Source organism: Oncorhynchus masou, unplaced genomic scaffold (assembly GCF_036934945.1).
Source record: "Oncorhynchus masou masou isolate Uvic2021 unplaced genomic scaffold, UVic_Omas_1.1 unplaced_scaffold_40___fragment_2___debris, whole genome shotgun sequence".
NCBI lineage: Eukaryota > Metazoa > Chordata > Actinopteri > Salmoniformes > Salmonidae > Oncorhynchus > Oncorhynchus masou.
In genome coordinates, this window is record NW_027016686.1 from 21918 (window position 1) to 38986 (window position 17069).

Here is a 17069-nt window from a genome sequence, read left to right on the forward strand (position 1 = left end):
TGCACCTGAGCTCAATTTTGAGTCTCATAGCAAAGGGTTTGAATACTTATGTTAATAAGGTATTTCTGTTTTTAAAAAAAGTTGTAAAAATGTGCACAAAAAAAACAAACTGTTTTCGCTTTGTCATGATGAGTTATTGTGTGTAGATTGATGAGGAAAACATTTTATTTAATAAATTTTAGAATAAAGCTGTTACTTAACAAAATGTGGAAAAGGGGAAGGGTTCTGAATTCTTTCTGAATGCCCTGTAAGTCCAATTTGGATATGTTTGGCTGTTCTCGTTGCATAACATGTAGAAGCGGTCTCTATTCAGGTTAAGAAGAAGTGACTACTAAATGTTAACTCCCGTTCACATAAACTGGTTAGCACAGCTAGCATACCGAAATCAGTGGCTGTAATCAAATTAATTTTTAATTGTAATTCAGTTGATTGGTAACGATGACAAGAGCATGTGTTAGGGTTGACATCCCCATACAATCATTATACTCTGATTTTTACCTCAACATAGTGTGAAATACATATATAAACAATAGCCTAAAAGCCCCCCCCCCCCCACAGCTCTTTCCCCCACGTGTTTCCATGGCAATTCCATTGTTTTTGTCGAGTTCAATTGACTTCTCCACCGCAACTATGCGTAGAGCGCGTCATCCGGTCGAACGTTCATCTTGCGCCAAACTGCCAATGTGTAGATCCTCAAATCCAAGGTACCCCTTCGATACCAGGTTATTTTTTACAAAACTGAATACTGTAGCGACCCGCACAGACAGCTGTGTGTTATGTGTTAGGCTAGGAGGTGGTTGTGTTGTACTGACCAGTACCCGGTGTTCGCGGGGTCCGACATGTCAATCAACCTGCTATCTGCCAATCACGGGAATGCCTGGAATGTTCTGATGCCGGGCATCCTGGTGGTTGGCGGAGTGGCGTGGAGGGGGTTGGGCAGGGGGTGGAGCATTGGAAGTTAAGACCAGGTTCAGCCTTTATTCTCTCTCTCTTACGTCTGGGCTTCCCAAGAGAAGGTCACGATTGGCTTGTGGGTTATCTGTCATCTTTTTGGCGTGTGCTACGGCCCAAACAGTAGCCTGTGTAAAGTTGGTTTAATAAACCGTCAATTCGCAAACTCAAGCCTCTGTCTGGACAATTGTTCATTTATGATCTAGTCAGGTCATTACATTGGTGTCAGAAGTAAAAACGTTGATACAAGTTAGCCAGCTAGCTAGCTGACTTATGTGGCTAGCTACCGTAGGTGAGAACGGGATTGAAAATGCGTCGAGGGAATCCGAAAGTGAAGGTGGAGGTAGGGGACGATTATGGCCAAGGAGGTGCGTGTGAATGGGCGTCGGGGGTTCTGTCTGAGGAGATCGCCAGGGCGTCGGAGCGCAGAGGCCGCTTGAGGGAGGACGTTAGAGCGATGGCGGCTGAAGCGGGCATGAGTGCTTCGTCGACTGTATTTCGCGCGGATTCTGGTGGGCGGACCGAAGTGGCGACGTCGACGCGGCGTGACGAGGAATCTGGGGCTCAGGATGTAAACAAACATGGCGGCGCCCAGTTCCCGGCTGCGTCCGTATCTGTTAAGACCCCGAAGTATTCCGGTAAGGCGGATTGGGAAGCTTTTCATGCTCAGTTTGAACTGTTAGCTCATTTTAGGGGGTGGTCGGATGAAGAAAGGGCACTGCAGTTGGCTTTATGCCTCACGGATGAAGCTCTGGCCTGTTTGATATTGATTAGCCCCGAGGACAGGCATGATTATGGTGCTTTAGTGGGAGCACTGAGGAGGCGCTATGGACAGTGTGTACAGCCCGGGCTACTGCGCTCCGAACTGAGTAATAGACGCAGGCAGCCTGGAGAGCCTCTACGGGTGCTAGCTAATGACATTGAGAGCCTCTCTCGGCGGGCATATGCTCACATGCCCCCCTCCGTGCAGAGCGAGCTAGCACGGGACCAGTTCATACGGGCGCTCTCTCCTACGGAGCTGCGCATACAGACCCAGCTGGCTCATCCTGAGTCATTGCAGACAGCCTTGGAGATGGCTTTGGAGAGGGAGCTGGTGTGGGCTGGGGCTTCAGCTGGGGCTTTGGTGGGGGTGCAGGGAGACACACCCTCTGTGCGAGCTGGGGGCAGAGCAGCCCGGAGCCGGAAAAGCCTGCTTGGGTGGCCGAAATGACAAAACTCATTCGGGCTGTGTCGCTACAGGCGGCACGAAACACAAGCCCTGGTCCCAGGGTCTGCTGGGGTTGTGGCCAGCCAGGCCATCTGCGCCGAGATTGCCCCATGTCCCCCAGAGCTCAGGGAAACGGCTCGGGGTCCGCATAGACCGGGTAGTGCGGACCCCTGGCTTTCTATCCCAACCACCATCATCTTCAGGAGGAGCCCACCGGCACAGACGGGGAAGCAAGGCTCCACTTCCCCCAGAAGCAGACGAGGGCAAGCGGATGGAGCCTGTTGTTGTGGTGGGCCGGACCTGTGTTGGGGACTTTTGTCATGTCCCTGTCGAGGGGGTGCCCTGCTCCGCCCTGGTGGACACTGGGTCCACAGTAACCCTGGTGAGGCCAGATATTGTGCCAGGTTGGACTCAGTGTGAGCCTACAACTGTGCAGCTGCGCACAGTCACAGGTGAGCTGGCACCCATGAAAGGGAAGGGAATAATGACTCTGACAGTAGGGGGCAGGACTGTGCGTCATCCTGTGTGGGTGGCGGCTGTGCAGGACCCTTGTATCCTGGGGTTGGACTTTCTTAGGAGGACAGGCTGCCAGTTAGACCTAAATAGGGGCACACTGAGCTTCCAGGGAGGGACGGAAGTCACCATGGCTCCCCCTAATGTCACATTCACTCAACCCAACAAACCCTTTACTCCAACAGTTAAAGCAGCAGAGACTCATGGCTGCGCCCCCTCCCCCACAGCTGTGTGTGACTTTTCCCAGTCCCCCTGTCACCTACGGCGGTGTGTTACATTCCCCCAGCTACCTCCATGACACAGCCCTCTGTGAGCCCGGGCCGCAACCCCCCAGCCCAGCTACCCCAGATGGGAGAGGAGAGGACACTGTGCAGTGAGGGAGATATGGGGGAGGAACTGTGTTGGTCTTGACCCCGAGCAGCAGGAACGGTTGTGGCAGTTGCTGTTTGAATTCAGAGACAGCTTTGCGTTGAGTGAGGAAGAGGTGGGTCAGACTCATCTGGTGCAGCATGAGATCGACACAGGTGATGCTCGACCCATCAAGATGCGTCCCCGCCGTATCCCGCTGGCACGCCAGGAGGCGGCAGACAAGGCTGTGTTGGAGATGCAGCGGGCAGACTTCATTGAGCCCTCAGACAGCCCCTAGGCGGCGCCAGTCGTCATGGTTCCGAAGAAGGGGGCAAGCTGAGGTTCTGTGCGGACTACAGGCGGCTGAATGAGGTAACCAGGAAGGACTCATACCCCATACCACGTATCGATGAGTCGCTGGACCTGGTTAGAGGGTCCTCCTGGTTCTCCTCACTAGACCTCCGCAGTGGCTACTGGCAGGTGCCCCTCTCCCCAGAGGCCAGAGCCAAAACTGCGTTCTCCACTAACAGAGGACACTGGCAGTTCAAGGTCCTGTGCTTTGGCCTGTGCAACGCTCCAGCTACTTTTGAGCGTTTGATGGACAGGGTGCTGGATGGCATCCCCCGACAGCAGTGTCTGGTATACCTCAATGACATCCTGGCCCATGGCAGCTCCTTCCAGTCAGCCCTGGGGGCGCTACGGCGTGTGCTGGAGAGGGTGGCTGCCGCAGGTCTGAAGCTCCACCCCGAGAAGTGCCACTTCATGAGGAGAGAGGTGTCCTTCTTGGGCCACCGAGTGGGGAAGGAGGGGATCAGCACCATGGAGGACAAGGTAGGGGCTGTCAGAGACTGGCCCACCCCCACCGACCAGCGTCAGCTGAAGAGCTTCCTGGGCCTGGCCTCGTACTACAGGAGGTTTGTACGGGGCTTCTCAAGCGTTGCTGCTCCACTGAACCGCCTGCTGCCGAAGGACAAGGCTTTCACTTGGACAGTGGAGTGTGAGGAGGCGTTCAACACCCTCAAACGTGCACTGATCGGGGCCCCGTGCTCGCCCCCTGACCTCACCTTGCCCTTTATCCTGGACACAGACGCGAGCAATGTGGGCATGGGTGGGGTGCTGGCCCAGGTGGGGCCAGAGGGGAGAGAGTGGTGGCGTACTTCAGCAAAACATTTGACAAACATGAGCGCCGCTACTGTGTCACCCGGCGGGAGCTCTTGGCTGTTGTGGCTTCCGTCAAACACTTCAAGTACTACCTGGGTGGTCTGCCCTTTACTGTAAGGACTGACCACTCTGCTCTCCAGTGGCTCATGTCTTTCAGAGAGCCAGAGGGGCAGGTGGCACGCTGGTTGGAGGAGCTTCAGCCGTATGACTTCACGGTGGTGCACAGGGCAGGGGCACGCCACTCCAACGCCGACGCCATGTCCCGTCTGCCCTGTACTGCAGACGGCTGCCGCCACTGTGAACGGAGAGAGGGACGGGAGAGAGAGCTGCGGGCAGAGGAGGGTGTCTGTGCCACAGTGTGTCGGGCGAGCAGGCCTGTCTGCTGCGAGCTGCAGACTGTCGACGTGGCTGAATGGCGGCAGCAGCAGGGACGGGACACAGACCTACAGCCAGTGCTACAGTGGGTAGAGGCGCAGGTGAGGCCACCATGGGAAGAGGTGACAGCGCTCTCACTCGCGACCAAAGGGTTGTGGTCGAAGTTTGAGAGACTGCGGCTGGCTGATGGCGTGCTACAGCGGGCATGGAAGGAGTCAGCTACGGGAGAGGAGAGGTGGCAGGTGGTGGTCCCAAAAGCATTGCGGGAGGCTGTGCTCCAGAGTACTCATGGGGGACTGGACACTGGACACTTTGGGGTCACAAAAACACTGCGCCGTCTCCGTCAGGGCTTCTACTGGGGGCAGCACAAGAGGGATGTGGAGGACTTTTGTCGCCGCTGTGACAACTGCACAGCGAGAAAGGGCCCCCCAGGCCGCTCTCATGCTCAGCTCCAACAGTTCCCAGTGGGGGCTCCCATGGAGAGGGTGGGAGTGGATGTAGTTGGGCCGTTCCCCACCACAGACAGTGGAAACCGCTGGGTGCTCACGGCCATGGACTATTTCACAAAATGGCCCGAGGCCTATGCTCTGCCTGACCAGGAGGCAGAGACCATCGTCGACGCCCTGACAGCGGGGATGTTCAGCAGGTTTGGAGCTGCAGAGTCCATCCACAGCGACCAAGGCAGAAACTTTGAGTCCCGTGTGTTCGCCACCATGTGTGAGAGGCTGGGTATGCACAAGACCCGCACTACTCCTCTCCATCCTCAAAGTGATGGCCTTGTGGAGCACTTCAACAAAACGCTTGGACAGCAGCTGGCCATAGTCTCTTCCAAACACCAGCGTGACTGGGACAAGCACCTGCCTATGGTCCTCATGGCATGCCGCTCCGCTGTCCAAGACTCCACCTCCTGCACGCCTGCCCTCCTCATGCTGGGGAGAGAGATCCGCACCCCTGCGGAGATGGCGTTTGGTCGGCCCCTGGATAGCCCTCATGTTCCTCCGGGGCCGGAGTATGCCCGGAGACTCCAGGACCGCCTGGAGACAGCCCACACCTTCGCCAGAGAGCAGCTGGTGAATGCAGGTGTGAGGCAGAAAAGGAACTATGACGTGCACACCCGGGGAAGGCACTTTGTGGCTGGGGAGCTGGTCTGGGTCTACAGCCCCCTAAGGAAAAAAGGCAGATGCCCCAAGTTGGACAGTCACTGGGTGGGACCCTGCAGTGTCCTGGAGAGGGTAGGGGAGGTTGTGTACCGGGTGCAGCTTCCTCCCAGGGGGAGAAAGGCGGCACTGCACCGGGACAGGTTAGCCCCATACAGAGGGGCCTCTTTTCCCCAAACCCCAGGAACCCCCACAATTCCCCTCTCTGGCAATGACATTCTCCAGGCACCCACCCTCAGGTGCCGCAGACAAGGCTCCAGACAGCCCACTCCCCCTGTCTCCCCCCCTGTGTCACCGCGTGGTTCCCCAGAGCCACGGACTGTATTACCCGTTCCCGCTTCCTTGTCCCCCATATCCCTGCCTTCATCCCCTGGTTCCCAGGGGGGCACTCTGCGACCATCACGGCCACGCAGGCAAAGGCGACCTCCGGGTTGCTTCAGAGACTTTGTTTGTTCCCTCGGGGACGAGGGACTTTGTGGTGGGGGGGCTGTGTAGCGACCCGCACAGACAGCTGTGTGTTATGTGTTAGGCTAGGAGGTGGTTGTGTTGTACTGACCAGTACCCGGTGTTCGCGGAGTCCGACATGTCAATCAACCTGCTATCTGCCAATCACGGGAATGCCTGGAATGTTCTGATGCCGGGCATCCTGGTGGTTGGCGGAGTGGTGTGGAGGGGGGTTGGGCAGGGGGGTGGAGCATTGGAAGTTAAGACCAGGTTCAGCCTTTATTCTCTCTCTCTTACGTCTGGGCTTCCCAAGAGAAGGTCACGATTGGCTTGTGGGTTATCTGTCATCTTTTTGGCGTGTGCTACGGCCCAAACAGTAGCCTGTGTAAAGTTGGTTTAATAAACCGTCAATTTGCAAACTCAAGCCTCTGTCTGGACGATTGTTCATTTATGATCTAGTCAGGTCATTACAATACGTTTGTCACTCACGTGGTTGGAGTAATGAAAATGTTCAACTGCTTAAGACATTGGCTCGAATCTAGGTTGTGCCTTTAGTTTAGAGAAATTGAACAACTAAGGAAGATTTTTTCACTTCTCTAATTGACTTCTCAAATTCCGGCTTGGTCTCTTTTGAACAGTCGCAATTATTATTATTTTTTTTCATGGTGCACAAGACACCTGTCTGATTTACGCCTGTCTCAACGGACTTATCTATTGCGGAGGCCACGGTGATGGCACTGTCCATCACTCTTAAGACATGATACTGAAATGGTATATGGTTTTTATGTAAAAAAATAATGGTGCAACACAAAAAATATAATATTTAGGGAGGCACGCTATATAGGTGAACATATCAGAATCGGCCGATATTAGCTATAAATGCCAACATTGGCCCGATGTCTAGTTTAACGCCAATGTGCAAAACCAATGTCAAAGCTGACGTGCATACCTACAATTGAAGACGGAAGTTTACATACACCTTAGCCAAATACATTTAAACTCAGTTTTTCACAATTCCTGACATTTAATCCTAGTAAAAATTCCCTGTTTTTAGGTCGTCAGTTAGAATCACCAATTTATTTTAAGAATGTAAAATGTCAGAATAATAGTAGAGAGAATGATTTATTTAAGCTTTAATTTCTTTCATCACGTTCCCAGTGGGTCCGAAGTTTACATACACTCAATTAGTATTTCGTAACATTGCCTTTACATTGTTTAACTTGGGTCAAACATTTAAGTTAGCCTTTCACGAGCATCCCACAATAAGTTGAGTAAACTTTGGCCCGTTCTTTCTGACAGAGCTGGTGTAGTTGAGTCAGGTTTGTAGGCCTCCTTACTCGGACACACTTTTTCAGTTCTGCCCACCAATTTTTAATGGGATTGAGCTCAGGGCTTTGTGATGGCCACTCCAATACCTTGACTGTGTTGTCCTTAAGCCATTTTGCCACAACTTTGGAAGTATGCTTGGGGTCATTGTCCATTTGGAAGACCCATTTGCGACCAAGCTTTAACTTCCTGACCGATGTCTTGAAATGTTGCTTTAATATATCCACATAATTTTCCTTCCTCATGACGCCATCTATTTTGTGAAGTGCACCAGTCCCTCCTGCAGCAAAGCACCCCCACAATATGATGCTGCCACCCCCGTGCTTCATGGTTGGGGTGGTGTTCTTCGGTTTGCAAGCCTCCCCCTTTTCCTCCAAACATAATGATGGTCATTATGGCCAAACAGTTTTTTTTTTCATCAGTTCAGAGAACATTTCTCCAAAAAGTACAATATTTGTCCCCATGTTCAGTTGCAAACCGTAGTCTGGCTTTTTTATGGCAATTTTTGAGCAGTGTCTTTTTCCTGGCTGGGGGGCTTTCAGGTTATGTAGACTCGTTTTACTGTGGACATAGATACTTTTGTACCTGTTTCTACCAGCATCTTCACAAGGTCCTTTGCTGTTGTTCTGGGATTGATTTGTAATTTTCGCACCAATGTACTTTCATCTCGAGGAGACAGAACGCGTCTCCTTCCTTAGCGGTATGACGACTGCGAGATCCCATGGTGTTTCTACTTGCGTATTATTGTTTGTACAGATGAACGTGGTACCTTCAGGCATTTAGAAATTGCTCCCAAGGATGAAGCAGACTTGTGGATGTCTTCCATTTTTCCCCAAGCTGTTTAAAGGCACAGTCAACTTAGTGTATGTAAACTTCTGACCCACTGGAATTGTGATACAGTGAATTCTATGTGAAATAATCTGTCTGTAAACAATTGCTGGAAAAATTACTTGCATGCACAAAGTAGATGTCCTAACCGACTTGGAAAAACTATAGTTTGTTAACAATATATTTGTGGAATGGTTGAAAAACAAGTTTTAATGACTCCAACCTAAGTTTATGTAAACTGTATGTTTTGCATTAAAGTTAATAATATCAAAGGGAGTTCAATGAATGTATAGCTGCCTAGCCAGCTGTAAAACATGAACAGTCAGTGGTGACGATAATGGGTCTATTCAAAAGGCAGAGACAGACCCTGATGGTATTTTCTCAAGATTGAGAACGAGGCCAAACCGGCCATAAACATGATTTTTATACAAGGATGTCCTAGTGGAAGGAAGATTCCATTGGTGTTTTATTAGCCCAGACAAGGGATGTGCTGTAACATTGTTTTTGCATGAATTTTGATGAAACTTACTCATTTTGCCAGAAGCAGATTAATGTTGTGTAGGGCCATTTTTTCAGTTCCAAATTGATGGCAATATATTGCTTCAGCATTTGCAATGGAAGCAAGGATCAATAACATTTTAATTGGAACTTAAGCTTATTAGGTGGAGGGTTCACACCTGCCTACTTGAGCTGGGCGATGTGGAGAAAGATCCTTTCGCGATCATTTGCCTGAATTATAAATACGATACGTTTATTACATGAATCAGCTTTTTTTGTTTATATGATCCTTTAAAGTACTACTACTAGTTTGATGGTTGTAGCCATCAATTGCCCCATTAACAACCACCCATATTAGCAAAGAAGGTGTGGTGGTACACACAGAAGTGCATCTGCACTGGGGGTTAGCACAGTGACTTGGATGATTTGGGCAAGGACGTGTACCACCACACCTTCTTTGAGACGCTGGGCTCCTGGTCCTTCAGAGACTACTTTAAGGTAAACCAGGCAGACCAACCAACCGCTTGTTAGATAGTGTTGTCATCTGACCTGTTATGATGTCAATGTGGATGCGGGTTAGAAAGATGAATTGCTTTCTCTCATTTCCTTTCCTGCTGACTCCTCTCCCTGCAACACCTTGCCTGTACCATGGCCCTGGAGTTGCTGACTAAGGAGTTTGGGATTCCCATCGAGTGCTTGTATATCACCTACTTCGGGGGTCACGAAGAAGCTGGGCTGGAGCCGTATCTGTAGTGTAAACAGATCTGTCTGGACCTCTCGTGAGTGAGTTTCACGAGTAGGAAATTCTGGTCAGAACTAATAGGGCTATTAGGTATCAAAATCTACCTGAATGATAGAAATATCCTGACCCCTTTCTACTCTTGTTAATGTGGTTAGTAACACTATGTGTTGGTTGATAAGTCTCTCAGGTAGAGGATGACCGATTAATCAGCTTGGCCGATCAATTAGGGCCGATTTAAAGTTTTCATAACAATCTGTAATCTGCCTTTTTGGATACCGATTATGGGCAATTACATTGCAATCCAGAAGGAGACTGTAGCAGGCTGACCACCTGTTACACGAGTGCAGCATCAAAAGGACCTTGTGGCTGCAAGGATCAAGGTAGTTGCTAGCTAGCATTAAACTTATCTTATAAAAAACAATCAATCTTCACAGAATCACTAGTTATAATTACACATGGTTGATGATATTAAGATGTTAACTAGCTTGATCTATGTTGCATATAATCAATGTGAACTGTGTAAAGCTCTTAATTCATCATCAAATCACACCCTACTTCAACTTCTCAAAACAGGTGATGATTTAACAAAAGAGCATTTGCCAATAAAGCACAATCGTTGCACAAATGTAACTAACCATAAACATCAATGCCTTTCTTAAAATCAATAAACAAGTATATATATTTTTAAACCTGCATATGTAGTTAAAAGAAATTCATGTGGGTGACTTCCGGGTTGGATGGTGCTGTGTTAAGAAGCAGTGTGGCTTGGTTGGGTTGTGTATTGGAGGACGCGTGGCTTTCGACCTTCGTCTTCCCGAACCCGTACGGGAGTTGTAGCGATGAGACAAGATACAATTGGATACCACGAAATTGGGGAGAAAAGGGGGTAAAATGTAAAAAAAAATGTTTTAAAAGAATTTCATGTTAGTAGGCAATTTTAACTAGGGAAATTGTCACCTCTTGTGTTCAGTGCAAGCAGAGTCAGGGTATATGCAGCAGTTTGGGCCACCTGGCTCGTTGCGAACTGTGTGAAGCTCATTTCTTCCTAACAATGACCGTAATTAATTTGCCAGAATTGTACATAATTATGACATAACATTGAAGGTTGTGCAATGTAACATCAATATTTAGACCCTTTAGATAAGATATGGAACAGTTCTGTATTTCACTGAAAGAATAAACGTTTTGTTTTCGAAATTATAGTTTCCGGATTTGACCATATTAATGACCAAAGGCTTGTATTTCTGTGTGTTTATTATAATTAACTATATGATTTGATATTTGATAGAGCAGTCTGACTGAGCGGTGACAGGCAGCAGCAGGCACGTAAGCATTAATTCAAACAGCACTTTCCTGCATTTGCCAGCAGCTCTTAGCAATGCATGAAGCACAGCGCTTTTTATGACTTCAAGGCTATCAACTCCCGAGATTAGGCTGGCAATACTAAAGTGCCTATAAGATCATCCAATAGTCAAGGTATATGAAATACAAATGGTATAGAGAGAAATAGTCCTATAATTCCTATAATAACTACAATATTGAAGACTCATGTTAAAAGGAACCACCAGCTTTCATATGTTCTGAGTAAGGAACTTAAACGGTAGCTTTTTTACGTGGCAAATCTTGCACCTTTACTTTCTACTCCAACCATGTGTTTTTGCATTATTTAAACCAAATTGAACATGTTTAATTATTTATTTGAGACTAAATAGATTTTATTTATGTGTTATATTAAGTTCAAATAAAAGTGTTCATTGTTCATTCAGTATTGTTGTAATTGTCATTATTACAAATATATATATAAAGATTGGCTGAATAACCGGTATCAGCTTTTTTTTGGGTCCTCCAATAATCGGTATCGGTATCGGCATTAAAAAAAATCATAATCGGTCGACCTCTACTCTCAGGGTAGGGTACCCTTTTGAAACCTGAAGACGGCACTCTGTTGGTTACAAGCACAGTCATTCCCTCCTTTGGGACTCACCTGTTTTACCTGTGTGTCCTCTCTGGGTGACAGGCTCGCATTCTGCCAGGCAGCATGAAGGATAACTTCTGGGAGATGGGGACACAGGTCCTTGTGGGCCCTGCAGTGAGATTCACTTTGACCGTATCGGGGGGAGAGATGCTACCTGCCTGGTCAATATGGACGACCCCAACGTGCAGGAGATCTGGAACCTGGTGTTCACCCAGTTCAACAGGTAAAACATGGAAAATAAGTGGCTTGCAATAAGCTGTCTTATGTGTAATAAACGTATGCACACATGATGCCCTACTCCTGTTCAGGTTCATACAGTTCAAGTCCTGTATAATACATATGCAGATGCCCACATAGTCACATACAAGCATTATGATGTCACTGAACCTGTTTCCCCCTCCTCACCAGGGAGTCTGAGACAGAGCTGAATCCCCTGCCTATGAAGTGTTGATAAGGCATGGGTCTGGAGCGTCTTGTCCAACTATGACACAGACCTGTTCATCCCCTACTTCCAGGCCATCCAGAAGGCAAGCACCACTGCCAGTCATGCCACTCCTACTCTTCATGGTATTAACTATCTATATCTCTCTCTCCCTCTTAGTCATCCTCCCTTACCTGTCTTCCTCTGCTGTCCCTCTCTCCAAGGTGATGACTTCCCTGAGCTGAAGAAGGGCCATGACATGGTGAAGGATATCGTCAATGAGGAGGAGGAGCAGTTCCTCAAGACACTCAGCAGGGGGCGAAAGATCCTGGACAGAAAGATCCAGAGTCTGGGAGAGAGCAAGACCATCCCTGGTACTGAAGGGCCACATTAGAATATGGGATCAATTAGAAACATTTAAGTTGTTGTCAAAACAGAATGTTTCTGAACTCGTTTCTCTCCTCTTTCTCTCCCTGTGTAGGTGACACGACCTGGTTGCTGCATAACACAAATGGTTTCCCCAGTGGATCTCACTGCGCTGGTGGATGGTGGACGTTACAGAGGGGGATGTTGGAGAAATGGTGACCAGTAGAAAAGATAGAGCCTTGGATTGGCATGGGAGTTTATGTGAATTTCTGCATTTGCCTGTCTTGAGTACTGATTTGCAGATGTACAAAGACAGGAATGCTTTCCTCTCTGTCAGCATTTCTCAGTCAGCATTGCACTATTAAGTGAGAAGTGCCTTGCTATGCTGATTAGATAAATCAGTATTTACAGTACATTACAGATCCATCACATTGCAGTGGTAATTCATACTGAAAAGCTCCTTTCCACATAGGAGTGAAGGTCAAAATCACTTCAATAAAGCCACATGATATCAGTGCTAAACATGCAGGTTGGCTTTCTATCTAAAGAATGAGTATGATGCTTCAGCATAACGAATGACTGATCCAGCTTCAGAGTAAAGTTAGTTGCAGGTTTTTTGCAATGGAAATAGATTTTGAGATTGGGGATTTGGGCTAAGGCTTTCTCCTCCATGTCCCAGGGAAGGGCTCTGGGGAAGAGGACCACATCATGCTGGACATCTATGCCACCGAGGACCTATGCAATCAGGGCATCGCTGCTACTGACGACTCACCCAAGTACAGCTACAGTGCTGACGACTCACCCAAGTACAGCTACAGTGCTGACGACTCAACCAAGTACAGCTACAGTGCGGACGACTCACCCAAGTACAGCTACAGTGCTGACGACTCACCCAAGTACAGCTACAGTGCTGACGACTCACCCAAGTACAGCTACAGTGCGGACGACTCACCCAAGTACAGCTACAGTGCTGACGATAGCGGCAAATATGGACACAAACAAAATCAACTCAATTTCATTCACCAACTCAAAGATGGTTTGCTTGATATTTATTCAAATCAGTTTCTTGCTTGTGTCAGTGTTTTAATCTCTTTATATTTTTCTGTGGTTGTCCCGCAGTTTGAGCAGGCTGTGGGGACAGTGCTGGCTCTGAGAAGGGAGCGTGCCTTCGTGGATGAGGTAACGACAGGAAGGAGTGTGGGGTTCTGCTGGACCATACCTCCTTCTATGCTGAGCAGGGAGGACAGCTTTAACGGGGCTACATGCTGAGGAAGGACAACGCTGGAGATGACGTAAGGACAGGACAATCAAAGACGACTCACCCAAGTACAGCTACAGTGCGGACGACTCACCCAAGTACAGCTACAGTGCGGACGACTCACCCAAGTACAGCTACAGTGCGGACGACTCACCCAAGTACAGCTACAGTGCGGACGACTCACCCAAGTACGACTCACCATGTGTGTATGTGACAAATAAAATTTGATTTGATTTTGATTTGAGGAAGGACGACGCTGGAGATGACGTAAGGACAGGACAATCAAACTATGGCCGTTATTGTATCAAGCATATCAAACCTTTGAAACAATGTAAGGTCAAGCCACAGTGAGGAGAGGTCCATATCACACCACATTTTACTCCCTTCCTCAGAGGATGGAGTTCACAGTGAAGAACACTCAGGTTCATGGTGGATACGTGCTGCTTGTAGGAACGGTTTGTGGCACTCTGGAGGTGGGTGACTGCGTCATCCTGCACGTGTACGAGGTAATACATCACTCAAAGGTACATTTTATAACTCAGTTTTGAGATATTTTCTCAACTGACTTGGTATTGAAAGAAATTCATTACATGTCTCTCTTTTGTCCACCCTCCATCGCCTCTTTCCCAGGCTGGTCATAGGCCCATCATGAGTAACCACACTGCCACCCACATCCTGAACTTTACCCTGAGGGGGTTCCTGGGAGAGGCTGACCAGCGTGGCTCCCTGGTGGCTCCTGACCACCTGCACTTTGACTTCACCGCCAAGGTTGCTCTGTGCACAGGAGCGGTGCGACGCACAGAGAAGATTGATGAATGACGCCAAGGTGAGAGGTCATAGGCCACTGAAAGTATGAGTAGGGGTATGTTATTTTCTGTTTTATCAAGTTTGTATTTACACAGATCTATGGTTTCCGGTGTTATTGATCTCAGGCCTTTTGTCTATTGTTTAATTTTCGCATTCCTGGGCTGCTTTGCTTCTTCTTTGGCAAACAACACCATTGCACCTTAACATTCCGCCTATCTCCATTTTACTGTTATACAATATGTCACCCCAAGATGCCTGTCATTATTTTCTCCTCCTCACAGAATGCAATGTTTTCAAGCACGTATTACCAAGTCACTGTGTTGTTGCAGTCTCTGGGCATAGCGGTGATCTCCCAGTGGGAGAAAGATGAGATGAGGGAGGCTTTGAAGGGAATGAAGAAGACCATGGATGACCTGGACCATTCCAACAAGGCTGATGTCCAGAAGAGGGTGAGAGAGCGCGGGGGGCCAGGTCTAGGCTAAGAGGGGTTGATATCAAATTAAATCAAATTTTATTTGTCACATACACATGGTTAGCAGATGTTAATGCGAGTGTAGCGAAATGCTTGTGCTTCTAGTTCCGACAATGCAGTAATAACCAACAGTAATAACCGGAGACACCTGAAACCCCACCTCTTCAAGGAATACCTAGGATAGGATAAGTAATCCTTCTCACCCCCCCCCCCCCTTAAATGATTTAGATGCACTATTGTAAGTGGCTGTTCTACTGGATGTCAGAAGGTGAATTCACCAATTTGTAAGTCGCTCTGGATAAGAGCGTCTGCTAAATGACTTAAATGTAATGTAAATGTAAGTAATCTAACTAACAATTCCTAAACTACTGTCTTATACACAGTGTAAGGGGATAAAGAATATGTACATAAGGATATATGAATGAGTGATGGTACAGAGCAGCATAGGCAAGATACAGAAGATGGTATCGAGTACAGTATATACATATGAGATGAGTATGTAAACAAAGTGGCATAGTTAAAGTGGCTAGTGATACATGTATTACATAAGGATGCAGTCGATGATATAGAGTACAGTATATACGTATGCATATGAGATGAATAATGTAGGGTAAGGCTTTCCGGTTCCGGGTTGGAGCGAGCGGTCGCATCTACACTTCGGTCCGCAGGTAGTATAACTTTTCATTACATTTTCATTACATTTCATTATAGTACAACGGTTTGATTTGTCTAATCTTAGCAATTTTTTCTTAGCTAGCTACATAGCCGTCTTTGTATCAAAGATAATTGCGTAATTATCGTATTTCGTCGTCCTAACGTAGTCTACACTGCTATCTGCCCAGCAGCTAGCTAAGCAGCTAGCTAACGTCCACTGTCTACCAGCACTGTAGAAACTATTACACTCAACTGAACGACTCGATTAGTGTAGTGTTAGCTAGCTACATAGTTGTCTTTGCTGTCTTCGTATCCAAGATAATTGTGTAGTTTAGAGTGTGTAGACTTAGAGTGATTATCTTAATTTACCGAGGTTAGCTAGCCAGCTATTTGTCGTCCTTAACGTAGGAGATGCTGCTAGCTAGCTAGCCAACAGCTAGCCAACCTCTACCGAATAGAACTTCAACTACCCGGTCAACATTCCGCTTCGCTCCACAGGTAGTATCACATCTTCATTTCACTTCATTACAGTACAACGGTTTGATTTGTTTGATCGTAGCTAGCTAGCTACATAGCCGTCTTTGTATCTAAGACAATTGTGTAGTCTAGAGCGATTTTCTAGGTTAGCTAGCCAGCTATTGTCGTTCTTTTAACGTAACGTAACGCAATCAACACTGCTAGCTAGCCAGCTAGCCCCGAATAGCAGCACTGTAGAAACTATTACACTCGACGGAACGACTTGATTAGTGTAGTGTCAACATCGCAGCCACTGCCAGCTAGCCTACAAAGTCAACAACGCAGCCACTGCCAGCTAGCCTACTCCAGCAGTACTGTATCATTTCAATCATTTTAGTCAATAAGATTCTTGCTACGTAAGCTTAACTTTCTGAACATTCGAGACGTGTAGTCCACTTGTCATACCAATCTCCTTTGCATTAGCGTAGCCTCTTCTGTAGCCTGTCAACTATGTGTCTATCTATCCCTGTTCTCTCCTCTCTGCACAGACCATACAAACGCTCCACACCACGTGGCCGCGGCCACCCTAATCTGGTGGTCCCAGCGCGCACGACCCACGTGGAGTTCCAGGTCTCCGGTAGCCTCTGGAACTGCCGATCTGCGGCCAACAAGGCAGAGTTCATCTCAGCCTATGCCTCCCTCCAGTCCCTCGACTTCTTGGCACTGACGGAAACATGGATCACCACAGATAACACTGCTACTCCTACTGCTCTCTCTTCGTCCGCCCACGTGTTCTCGCACACCCCGAGAGCTTCTGGTCAGCGGGGTGGTGGCACCGGGATCCTCATCTCTCCCAAGTGGTCATTCTCTCTTTCTCCCCTTACCCATCTGTCTATCGCCTCCTTTGAATTCCATGCTGTCACAGTTACCAGCCCTTTCAAGCTTAACATCCTTATCATTTATCGCCCTCCAGGTTCCCTCGGAGAGTTCATCAATGAGCTTGATGCCTTGATAAGCTCCTTTCCTGAGGACGGCTCACCTCTCACAGTCCTGGGCGACTTTAACCTCCCCACGTCTACCTTTGACTCATTCCTCTCTGCCTCCTTCTTT

General features: G+C 48.1%; 1 pseudogene; it reads left to right on the top strand.

Moving 5' to 3' along the window:
- Positions 1-8624: 8624 nt before the first annotated feature.
- LOC135539030 (alanine--tRNA ligase, cytoplasmic-like) lies at positions 8625-14389 on the top strand (annotated as a pseudogene).
- The last annotated feature ends 2680 nt before the right edge of the window (positions 14390-17069 follow it).